This window comes from Lampris incognitus, chromosome 15 (assembly GCF_029633865.1).
Source record: "Lampris incognitus isolate fLamInc1 chromosome 15, fLamInc1.hap2, whole genome shotgun sequence".
NCBI classification, from domain to species: Eukaryota; Metazoa; Chordata; class Actinopteri; order Lampriformes; family Lampridae; genus Lampris; species Lampris incognitus.
The window spans coordinates 48,773,557-48,786,512 of record NC_079225.1 but is presented as its reverse complement, the minus strand read 5'-3'; the positions used below and the strand labels follow the sequence as shown (position 1 = coordinate 48,786,512).

The 12,956-nt window shown below is 44.0% G+C and overlaps 1 protein-coding gene across 1 annotated transcript in view; it reads left to right on the top strand.

Moving 5' to 3' along the window:
- Window positions 1-5,224: 5,224 nt before the first annotated feature.
- The window catches only part of LOC130124997 (pleckstrin homology domain-containing family G member 3), a 102,469-nt gene continuing 94,737 nt past the window's right edge, over window positions 5,225-12,956 (top strand). Inside the window, exon 1 of the mRNA XM_056294401.1 lies at window positions 5,225-5,623. The gene's annotated coding sequence lies outside the window, so the exon portion shown is untranslated. The remainder of the gene's footprint in view (window positions 5,624-12,956) is intronic.

The window sequence follows — 12,956 nt, the reverse complement described above, 5'->3', positions numbered from 1 at the left end:
GTCTGTTTTCACCATAATGACATGGAGATCTGCTCTTCTGAGCTCAGTCTGTTTTCACCATAATGACATGGAGATCTGCTGTTCTCAGCTCAGTCTTTTTTCACCATAATGACGTGGAGATCTGCTCTTCTGAGGTCAGTCTGTTTTCACCATAATGACATAGAGATCTGCTCTTCTGAGGTCAGTCTGTTTTCACCATAATGACATGGAGATCTGCTCTTCTGAGGTCAGTCTGTTTTCACCATAATGACATGGAGAGCTGCTCTTCTGAGCTCAGTCTGTTTTCACCATAATGACATGGAGATCTGCTCTTCTGAGGTCAGTCTTTTTTCACCATAATGACATGGAGATCTGCTCTTCTGAGCTCAGTCTGTTTTCACCATAATGACATGGAGATCTGCTCTTCTGAGCTCAGTCTGTTTTCACCATAATGACATGGAGATCTGCTGTTCTGAGGTCAGTCTGTTTTCAACATAATCACATGGAGATCTGCTCTTCTGAGGTCAGTCTGTTTTCACCATAATCACATGGAGATCTGCTCTTTTGAGGTCAGTCAGTTTTCACCATAATCACATGGAGATCTGCTGTTCTGAGGTCAGTCTGTTTTCACCATAATGACATGGAGATCTGCTCTTCTGAGGTCAGTCTGTTTTCAACATAATCACATGGAGATCTGCTCTTCTGAGCTCAGTCTGTTTTCACCATAATGACATGGAGATCTGCTCTTTTGAGGTCAGTCTGTTTTCACCATAATCACATGGAGATCTGCTCTTCTGAGGTCAGTCTGTTTTCAACATAATCACATGGAGATCTGCTCTTCTGAGCTCAGTCTGTTTTTACCATAATCACATGGAGATCTGCTCTTTTGAGGTCAGTCTGTTTTCACCATAATCACATGGAGATCTGCTCTTCTGAGGTCAGTCTGTTTTCACCATAATGACATGGAGATCTGCTCTTCTGAGGTCAGTCTGTTTTCACCATAATGACATGGAGATCTGCTCTTCTGAGGTCAGTCTGTTTTCACCATAATGACATGGAGATCTGCTCTTCGGAGCTCAGTCTGTTTTCACCATAATGACATGGAGATCTGCTGTTTTTGAGGTCAGTCTGTTTTCACCATAATGACATGGAGATCTGCTCTTCTGAGGTCAGTCTGTTTTCACCATAATGACATGGAGATCTGCTCTTCGGAGCTCAGTCTGTTTTCACCATAATGACATGGAGATCTGCTGTTTTTGAGGTCAGTCTGTTTTCACCATAATGACATGGAGATCTGCTCTTCTGAGGTCAGTCTGTTTTCACCATAATGACATGGAGATCTGCTCTTCTGAGCTCAGTCTGTTTTCACCATAATGACATGGAGATCTGCTCTTCTGAGCTCAGTCTGTTTTCACCATAATCACATGGAGAGCTGCTCTTCTGAGGTCAGTCTGTTTTCAACATAATCACATGGAGATCTGCTGTTCTGAGCTCAGTCTGTTTTCACCATAATGACATGGAGATCTGCTCTTTTGAGGTCAGTCTGTTTTCACCATAATGACATGGAGATCTGCTCTTCTGAGCTCAGTCTGTTTTCACCATAATAACATGGAGATCTGCTGTTCTGAGGTCAGTCTGTTTTCACCATAATGACATGGAGATCTGCTCTTCTGAGGTCAGTCTGTTTTCAACATAATCACATGGAGATCTGCTCTTTTGAGCTCAGTCTGTTTTCACCATAATGACATGGAGATCTGCTCTTTTGAGGTCAGTCTGTTTTCAACATAATCACATGGAGATCTGCTGTTCTGAGCTCAGTCTGTTTTCACCATAATCACATGGAGATCTGCTGTTCTGAGGTCAGTCTGTTTTCAACATAATCACATGGAGATCTGCTCTTCTGAGCTCAGTCTGTTTTCACCATAATGACATGGAGATCTGCTGTTCAGAGCTCAGTCTGTTTTCACCATAATGACATGGAGATCTGCTCTTCTGAGGTCAGTCTGTTTTCACCATAATGACATGGAGATCTGCTCTTCTGAGCTCAGTCTGTTTTCACCATAATGACATGGAGATCTGCTCTTCTGAGCTCAGTCTGTTTTAACCATAATGACATGGAGATCTGCTCTTCTGAGGTCAGTCTGTTTTCACCATAATGACATGGAGATCTGCTCTTCTGAGGTCAGTCTGTTTTCACCATAATCACATGGAGATCTGCTCTTCTGAGCTCAGTCTGTTTTCACCATAATCACATGGAGATCTGCTCTTCTGAGCTCAGTCTGTTTTCACCATAATGACATGGAGATCTGCTGTTCTGAGGTCAGTCTGTTTTCACCATAATCACATGGAGATCTGCTCTTCTGAGGTCAGTCTGTTTTCACCATAATCACATGGAGATCTGCTCTTCTGAGTTCCGTCCGTTCCTGAATCACACTATACGATGGACTATGAACCACCATCTGATCCAGCCATGGAGTCAATTAAAGGCCAAATCAAGAAATGCATGTGTAGCCTACTGATGAAGGATCAGAGGATTTCACTCTCAACTCAGCAAGTCTTTCTGTATGTCAGTAAACCGCCAACACACATGCAGGGAGAGTACAAACGAGGCCGATGGGGAGATAAACCTGCCCTGCAAAACAAGCTGCAAGTCTCTGCAAGAAAAAACAACAAAAACAAGTCAGCAGGCTGAGTGTGTGCAGGCATGGCAGACATTCCTGTCTGTCTCTCTGGTCTTTATTTCACATGAGACAGTCTGATATGTGGCACCTAAATAAAGTTGGATTATTGTTGTTATCATTATCTGAGTCCTGTGCTACGAAGCCGGTTCAACATACCCAGGATATCTTTTTTTTATTTTTTTTTTTATTGACCCTAACCCTAACCCGGCAGGGAAATGCTTTTATTCCTTGTAGATTTAAAGATTTCAAGTATAATTTAAATTCATTCAGGAAGATAATACATTTGGGGATGATTTGCAGATTCTATTCTTGTGGATAAAATGTTTTGCCGGACATAGAATTACAATATATTACATTACAATATATTACATTACATTACAGTACATTATATTATATTACATTACATTACAATATATTACATTATATTACCTTACAATATATTACATTACATTATAGTACATTATATTACATTACAATATATTACATTACATTATAGTACATTAAATTATATTACATTACATTATAGTACATTACATTATATTACATTACAATATATTACTTTACATTACAGTACATTATATTATATTACAATATATTACATTATATTACCTTACAATATGTTACATTACATTATATTACAGTACCTTACATTATATTACATTACAATGTATTACATCACGCATGCGCAGCTCTGTCAGCCAGCCAAGGCTCTCCAGCCCCCACAGGAGCGCCTTCACCTGAGGGGGGCGCTGTTTGCACCATAACAAACATGGACAAGTCTAGCAGAACCGCATATCTGACACACGGTGAGCAAACTTGTATATTAAACAAATATGAAGAATGTAAAACTATCATCCGGGCTACAAGAAACACAGCTGCTGCTGCCAAGGGCAGGAAGGAAGGCTGGCAGAACAAGGCCGACTGTGGGAGTGTGTAAGTGAGCAGACTTATCACGGCCGCGTCCTACGGCACACGTCGATCCGAACTACAACTGCTATTGTGTATTCCATTAAATTGTGTTGCTTGGGAGTATTCTCACAACAACCCCAGCCTTATTCTTTCGGCTGCGAACCCACAGCGTCCATGCAGGCACTGTGTCAGTATGACCAAGTGATGAGCATCCTTATTTATCCTTTACAGGAACGTTGAGGCTGGGGAATGACGTCATCCTCACCTACACGTGCTGTGATGGACTATGGGGGCAATGGCGCCGGTCCCTCCGTGGAGGGAGTAGGCTGCATGAGAGTAAACGTCACAGGGTCTACGTCATTTAGTAGTCAGCTTGAGTCACTGTCCACCTGCTGTTTCAGAAAGCCCTCTTACAGAGAGCGTCGCCGAGCGGCGAGCTGGGGGCACAACACACGCTGTGCTGGCCGGGGAGGGGCCACCTTGCGAACTGCGCCGCTCACCGCAGGGTCTCCGGAGGCTGCAGCCGCAGCTTACAGAACACTGCCTGCAGCACAAAACACAAGCCAGTGTACACAGCGTGCAGGACTATGGGCAGCGTCCGGCTCAGGAAGCGGACACTGAAGCCGCCCCTCCACTCAGGGCCACATCTGCCGTCCAGGAGCCACATCTGCCGCCCCTCCACTCAGGATCCACATCTGCCGCCCCTCCACTCAGGATCCACATCTGCCGACCCTCCACTCAGGATCCACATCTGCCGCCCCTCCACTCAGGATCCACATATGCGGTCCCTCCACTCAGGATCCACATCTGCCGCCCCTCCACTCAGGATCCACATCTGCCGTGCACATACTCACTCACCAAGGGCTTCTGTCACTCTCTGAAATCTCGTGCGTTTCTAACAGCCCCTCGCGCACCGAGGTCCAGGAGATCTTCGGCACATGGTGACGTCATTTTCCAAGAGAACTGATTTGATCTGTTATGTCGAACATAAGCTGCCCTGGAGCAGCGGAAGTTACCATGGCGACGTATCCGTTAAACCGGTTTAAAGCTGCAGGTAGCTCGTAAACCCGAAGCCCTGATTCCTGCTCTCATAACCTCCTGTCTACCTGCAGGTGGACGCTAGCGCGCAGCGGCACAGCTGCCGTGTGTCCGTGTGTGTGTCTCTGTGTGTGTGTGTCTGTGCGTGTCTGTGTGTGTGTGTCTGTGTGTGTGTGTGTGTGTCTGTGTCTCTGTGTCTGTGTGTTTCTGTGTGTGTGTGTCTGTGTGTGTGTGTGTGTCTGTGTGTGTCTGTGCGTGTCTGTGTGTGTCTGTGTGTGTGTGTGTATGTGTGTGCGTGTGTCTGTGCGTGTGTGTGTCTGTGTGTGTGTGTGTGTCTGTGTGTCTGTGTGTGTCTGCGGAGGAAAATGTGTGGTAAAAACAACTGAAATAAATGTATAAAAAAACAAACACGAATAAAAACTTGAATAAAAATCACAGCATTGATGAAGTTGCGCGCGCGCTGTGATGCGCAGCATCGTTTTCCGGTCCGTTTAAAAAACGCGGCGCAGCGACTTCCGTCAATTCGGTGTCACGTTTCATGCCCCCCCCCACACACACACACTAATACACACACGCACACTAATACACACACGCACACGCACAGTCCGGACGACTTTTCCGCTCGCCAGCCTGCGCAGATGTTTTACACCAGCCGCAGTTACACCGCTTCTCTCACGAGTCCCAGTAAACCTGAGCTACTTTAAGAGGCGGAAGTGCAAAGGGGCGGAACTCATCCAACCAGCCGTCCAGCCAGCCAGTCAGTCAGCCGGCCAACCAGTCAGCCAGCCAGTCAGCCAGTCCACCTCCTGCCGCAAAGCAGACCGCAGCCTGGACTCACTTGTGAAGAAAAACAGAACGAAACGTTGACAAAACAGCAGGATAAAGCCCAGCCTGCAGACGGGATTACCGGCCGAACCGAACCGGAGAGAAACTTCTTCCAGGTCCAGAAAAACTGCACCCCAAACACGGATGTGACCGCGACGCTGTCTACTTTTCCGGGAAGTTAGAAAAGTTTGGTAAGTTAGAGTCTGATTCACACTAGCTTGATCCACTTCGTCTTCATGAACCAGCGCTGCTTCACCACTTTACGTCCAGTCGTGCAGAAACGATGGACTGCACATGTAAAGTTACGTATAAAGATGGACAGTACATGTAAAGTTACGTATAAAGATGGACAGTACATGTAAAGTTACGTATAAAGATGGGAAGTACATGTAAAGTTACGTATAACGATGGACAGTACATGTAAAGTTACGTGTAAAGATGGGCAGTACATGTAAAGTTACGTATAACGATGGGCAGTACATGTAAAGTTACGTATAACGATGGGCAGTACATGTAAAGTTACGTATAAAGATGGGCAGTACATGTAAAGTTACGTATAAAGATGGGCAGTACATGTAAAGTTACGTATAACGATGGACAGTACATGTAAAGTTACGTATAAAGATGGGCAGTACATGTAAAGTTACGTATAACGATGGGCAGTACATGTAAAGTTACGTATAACGATGGGCAGTACATGTAAAGTTACGTATAAAGATGGGCAGTACATGTAAAGTTACGTATAAAGATGGGCAGTACATGTAAAGTTACGTATAAAGATGGGCGGTACATGTAGTTACGTATTAAGATGGGCGGTACATGTAGAGTTACGTATAAAGATGGGCGGTACATGTAAAGTTACGTATAAAGATGGGCGGTGCATGTAAAGTTACGTATAAAGATGGGCAGTACGTGTAAAGTTACGTATAAAGATGGGCAGTACGTGTAAAGTTACGTATAAAGATTGGCAGTACGTGTAAAGTTACGTATAAAGATGGGCAGTACATGTAAAGTTACGTGTAACGATGGGCAGTACATGTAAAGTTACGTATAAAGATGGACAGTACATGCAAAGTTACGTATAAAGATGGACAGTACATGTAAAGTTACATGTAAAGATGGACAGTACATGTAAAGTTACGCTTGAATCTGCATTTTGCCAAATGGACAATCCTGTTAAGCAGCTGATACATGGCAGTACCTGACAGTACATGACAGTACATTGTGGTACATGCTCATACATGATAGTACATGAACATGATAGTACATGATGGTAGATGATATTATATGATGTTACATGATATATCATGTTGGTACGCGATGGTAAATGATATTATATGATGGTACATGATAGTATGTGATATATCATGATGGTAAATGTTGTTACATGATATATCATGTTGGTACCTGATGGTAAATATATTATATGATGGTACATGATAGTATGTGATATATCATGATGGTAAATGGTGCTACATGATATATCATGTTGGTACGTGATGGTAGATGATGAACTCCAGACAGACTTCTTAATTTCATTTATCTTCGTTGTTAATGAAGACGACCACATCCTCCTGTGTGTTGTGATGAACATGTTAGCCAGACATGTAGCAGTGAGTACTGTTAATGTTATGATATCTTATAGAAGGAACAAGTGGACCACATCCTCATGTGTGTTGTGATGATCATGTTAGCCAGACATGTAGCAGTGAGTACTGTTCGTGTTATGATATCTTATAGAGGAACAAGTAGACCACATCCTCATGTGTGTTGTGATGAACATGTTAGCCAGACATGTAGCAGTGACTACTGTTCATGTTATGATATCTTATAGAGGAACAAGTAGACCACATCCTCATGTGTGTTGTGATGATCATGTTAGCCAGACATGTAGCAGTGAGTACTGTTCATGTTATGATATCTTATAGAGGAACAAGTGGACCACATCCTCATGTGTGTTGTGATTATCATGTTAGCCAGACATGTAGCAGTGAGTACTGTTCATGTTGTGATATCTTATAGAAGAACAAGTCGACCACATCCTCATGTGTGTTGTGATGGACATGTTAGCCAGACATGTAGCAGTGAGTACTGTTCATGTTATGATATCTTATAGAGGAACAAGTGGACCACATCCTCACGGGTGTTGTGATGAACATGTTAGCCAGACGTGTAGCAGTGAGTACTGTTCATGTTCTGATATCTTATAGAAGAACAAGTGGACCACATCCTCATGTGTGTTGTGATGAACATGTTAGCCAGACATGTAGCAGTGAGTACTGTTCATGTTATGATATCTTATAGAGGAACAAGTGGACCACATCCTCATGTGTGTTGTGATGATCATGTTAGCCAGACATGTAGCAGTGAGTACTGTTCATGTTATGATATCTTATAGAGGAACAAGTGGACCACATCCTCACGGGTGTTGTGATGATCATGTTAGCCAGACATGTAGCAGTGAGTACTGTTCATGTTATGATATCTTATAGAGGAACAAGTGGACCACATCCTCATGTGTGTTGTGATGATCATGTTAGCCAGACATGTAGCAGTGAGTACTGTTCATGTTATGATATCTTATAGAGGAACAAGTGGACCACATCCTCACGGGTGTTGTGATGAACATGTTAGCCAGACGTGTAGCAGTGAGTACTGTTCATGTTATGATATCTTATAGAGGAACAAGTCGACCACATCCTCACGTGTGTTGTGATGAACATGTTAGCGAGACATGTAGCAGTGAGTACTGTTCATGTTATGATATCTTATAGAGGAACAAGTGGACCACATCCTCATGTGTGTTGTGATGATCATGTTAGCCAGACATGTAGCAGTGAGTACTGTTCATGTTATGATATCTTATAGAGGAACAAGTGGACCACATCCTCACGTGTGTTGTGATGAACATGTTAGCCAGACATGTAGCAGTGAGTACTGTTCATGTTATGATATCTTATAGAGGAACAAGTCGACCACATCCTCCTGCGTGTTGTGATGATCATGTTAGCCAGACATGTAGCAGTGAGTACTGTTCATGTTATGATATCTTATAGAGGAACAAGTCGACCACATCCTCACGTGTGTTGTGATGAACATGTTAGCCAGACATGTAGCAGTGAGTACTGTTCATGTTATGATATCTTATAGAGGAACAAGTCGACCACATCCTCCTGCGTGTTGTGATGATCATGTTAGCCAGACATGTAGCAGTGAGTACTGTTCATGTTATGATATCTTATAGAGGAACAAGTCGACCACATCCTCACGGGTGTTGTGATGATCATGTTAGCCAGACATGTAGCAGTGAGTACTATTCATGTTATGATATCTTATAGAGGAACAAGTGGACCACATCCTCATGTGTGTTGTGATGAATATGTTAGCCAGACATGTAGCAGTGAGTACTGTTCATGTTATGATATCTTATAGAGGAACAAGTCGACCACATCCTCATGTGTGCTGTGATGAACATGTTAGCCAGACATGTAGCAGTGAGTACTGTTCATGTTATGATATCTTATAGAGGAACAAGTCGACCACATCCTCATGTGTGTTGTGATGGACATGTTAGCCAGACATGTAGCAGTGAGTACTGTTCATGTTATGATATCTTATAGAGGAACAAGTGGACCACATCCTCACGGGTGTTGTGATGATCATGTTAGCCAGACATGTAGCAGTGAGTACTGTTCATGTTATGATATCTTATAGAGGAACAAGTCGACCACATCCTCATGTGTGTTGTGATGATCATGTTAGCCAGACACGTAGCAGTGAGTACTGTTCATGTTATGATATCTTATAGAAGAACAAGTGGACCACATCCTCATGTGTGTTGTGATGATCATGTTAGCCAGACATGTAGCAGTGAGTACTGTTCATGTTATGATATCTTATAGAGGAACAAGTGGACCACATCCTCATGTGTGTTGTGAGGAACATGTTAGCCAGACATGTAGCAGTGAGTACTGTTCATGTTATGATATCTTATAGAGGAACAAGTGGACCACATCCTCCTGCGTGTTGTGATGATCATGTTAGCCAGACATGTAGCAGTGAGTACTGTTCATGTTATGATATCTTATAGAGGAACAAGTAGACCACATCCTCATGTGTGTTGTGATGAACATGTTAGCCAGACATGTAGCAGTGAGTACTGTTCATGTTATGATATCTTATAGAGGAACAAGTGGACCACATCCTCACGGGTGTTGTGATGATCATGTTAGCCAGACATGTAGCAGTGAGTACTGTTCATGTTATGATATCTTATAGAGGAACAAGTGGACCACATCCTCATGTGTGTTGTGATGATCATGTTAGCCAGACACGTAGCAGTGAGTACTGTTCATGTTATGATATCTTATAGAGGAACAAGTGGACCACATCCTCACGTGTGTTGTGATGAACATGTTAGCCAGACATGTAGCAGTGAGTACTGTTCATGTTATATCTTATAGAGGAACAAGTGGACCACATCCTCACGTGTGTTGTGATGAACATGTTAGCCAGACATGTAGCAGTGAGTACTGTTCATGTTATATCTTATAGAGGAACAAGTGGACAACATCCTCACGGGTGTTGTGATGAACATGTTAGCGAGACATGTAGCAGTGAGTACTGTTCATGTTATATCTTATAGAGGAACAAGTAGACCACATCCTCATATCTGTATAGTACTGAGTGTTTTAAAGTGGGTGGGGAAGTTAAAGTATAAATCCCAACATTAAATAACCTGCCTGTAGAAAAGCTTTATTCTGAGCCCGTGTTCGTAATAGTACTACTACAACTACTGCTACTAATAATAGTCAACTGACCGTCTGCTGGGACTGGCCAGTAGTTCATTATGATAATTTCTCACCTTTCCGTGGCGTCATATCACTATAATCGTCACATATTGTCATACTGTGATTGACATTTTTTTTGTGAAAATTAATGATAATGACAATCTGTGACCCAAAACTTCTGACCGGACGAGGTGTGGAGTGTTTGCGGGGGTATTATGTGAAAACTAGTTTTGGTTTGATATGATACTTTATAATACCACAGTGCAGTATGAGGAAGCTCAGTATTTCTACACATGGGAGCAGAGATGATGATTGATAACACAGGTTCGATTCTGTGTGGTGGTGCTGGTCGTGTTGTCCACATCGCAGCATGCTGTGTGTGTGTCTGTGTTTCTCTCAGAACAGAAACCTCCACTGACCAGCTGGCAGAGCCGGGTTTGAACTGGTGTGTGTCTGTGTGTGGTGTTGCTGTGCAGGCGCCTGCAGGGGAAGTGAAGAAGCCTCAGCAGCGCTACAGCTCGGGTCACGGGGTCAGCGTCCGTGCTGAGCAGACTCTGTCTGGTTCCCCGGGTCAGCTCATGTGGCTGAAGGTGTGTTGATCAGTCAAACCAGCTGGTTTGAATGTAACCCAGCACACATGTTAATCCACATGACACATGCTTTAGGGTGCTTTCACACCAGGGACTCGGGCCCGGATCGGAGTACACTTGACCCCAAAGTCCAGTTTGTTTGGTAGGTGTAAACACTGTGTACCGATCCGTGCCCGGTTCCACATGAAAAGGTGGTCTCAGCACGGTTCATGTGTACTCAGGCACGGTTCACATCAGGTGTGAAAACAACGACCACAACACACAAGTGGACTGATGTGCTACAAAGGCGTGTGTCAGCGCCCCCTGTCTCCTCCCACATCTGCATATGGAGGCAGCACGCACCGATCTCATGTGTACATACACAAGTGTACTCAGGCACAGTACGCAGCAGTGGTACCGAGTCTGACAATGTCCTTAGTACCACTGAGGTACACCGGCTTAGTACCACTGATGTACACCGGCTTAGTACCACCGGCTTAGTACCACTGAGGTACACCGGCTTAGTACCACTGGCTTAGTACGGCTGATGTACAACGGCTTAGTACCACTGAGGTACACCGGCTTAGTACCACTGGCTTAGTACCACTGATGTACATTGGCTTAGTACCACCGGCTTAGTACTGCTAATGTACACTGGCTTAGTACCACTGATGTACACTGGCTTAGTACCACCGGCTTAGTACTGCTAATGTACACTGGCTTAGTACCACTGATGTACACCGGCTTAGTACCACTGGCTTAGTACCACTGATGTACACTGGCTTAGTACCACTGGCTTAGTACTGCTAATGTACACTGGCTTAGTACCACCGGCTTAGTACTGCTGATGTACACCGGCTTAGTATCACTGGGTTAGCACTGCTGATGTACACCAGCTTAGTACCGCTGATGTACACTGGCTCAGTACCACTGGGTTAGCACTGCTGATGTACACCAGCTTAGTACCACTGATGTACACTGGCTCAGTACCACTGGGTTAGCACTGCTGATGTACACCAGCTTAGTACCGCTGATGTACACCGGCTTAGTACCACTGGGTTAGCACTGCTGATGTACACCAGCTTAGTACCACTGATGTACACCGGCTTAGTACCACTGGGTTAGCACTGCTGATGTACACCAGCTTAGTACCACTGATGTACACTGGCTCAGTACCACTGGGTTAGCACTGCTGATGTACACCAGCTTAGTACCACTGATGTACACTGGCTCAGTACCACTGGGTTAGCACTGCTGATGTACACCAGCTTAGTACCGCTGATGTACACCGGCTTAGTACCACCGGCTTAGTACCACTGATGTACACTGGCTCAGTACCACTGATGTACACCAGCTTTTAGTACCACCAGCTTAGTACCGCTGATGTACACTGGCTGAATGGCGTGGAGCGCCGCATGTGGGGCTTCAACACACCAGCCTGGGGCCAAACAAGTGGAAGCACTTCCTGCTGATCGGAAGACACGAGCACGCTAAAGACAAGTGAGACTTGTGCAGAGAAGAGAGCTCACATGCACCTTTATTCACTCCGGCTGCTGATTTACTGCTTTCTACTTCTGTGGCTTCTAAACACATTTACTTAGAGAGAGATCAGGGATTATGTCCCGCTCACATAGACAGACAGACAGACAGACAGACAGACAGACAGACAGACAGACAGACAGATATACAGACACACAAACAAACAGACAGACAGACAGACAGACAGACAGACAGACAGACAGACAGACAGATATATAGACAGACAGACAGACAGACAGACAGACAGATAGATAGATAGACAGACAGACAGACAGACAGACAGACAGACAGACAGACAGACAGACAGACAGACAGATATATAGACAGACAGACAGACAGACTGACAGACAGATATATAGACAGACAGACAGACAGATATATAGACAGACAGACAGACAGACAGACAGACAGACAGACAGACAGACAGACAGATATACAGACAGACAGACAGACAGATAGATAGATAGATAGATAGATAGATAGATAGATAGATAGATAGATAGATAGATAGATAGATAGATGGACGGACAAAGGGACGGACGGACGTACAGACAGACATAGATAGATAGATAGATAGATAGATAGATAGATAGATAGATAGATAGATAGATAGATAGACGGACAAA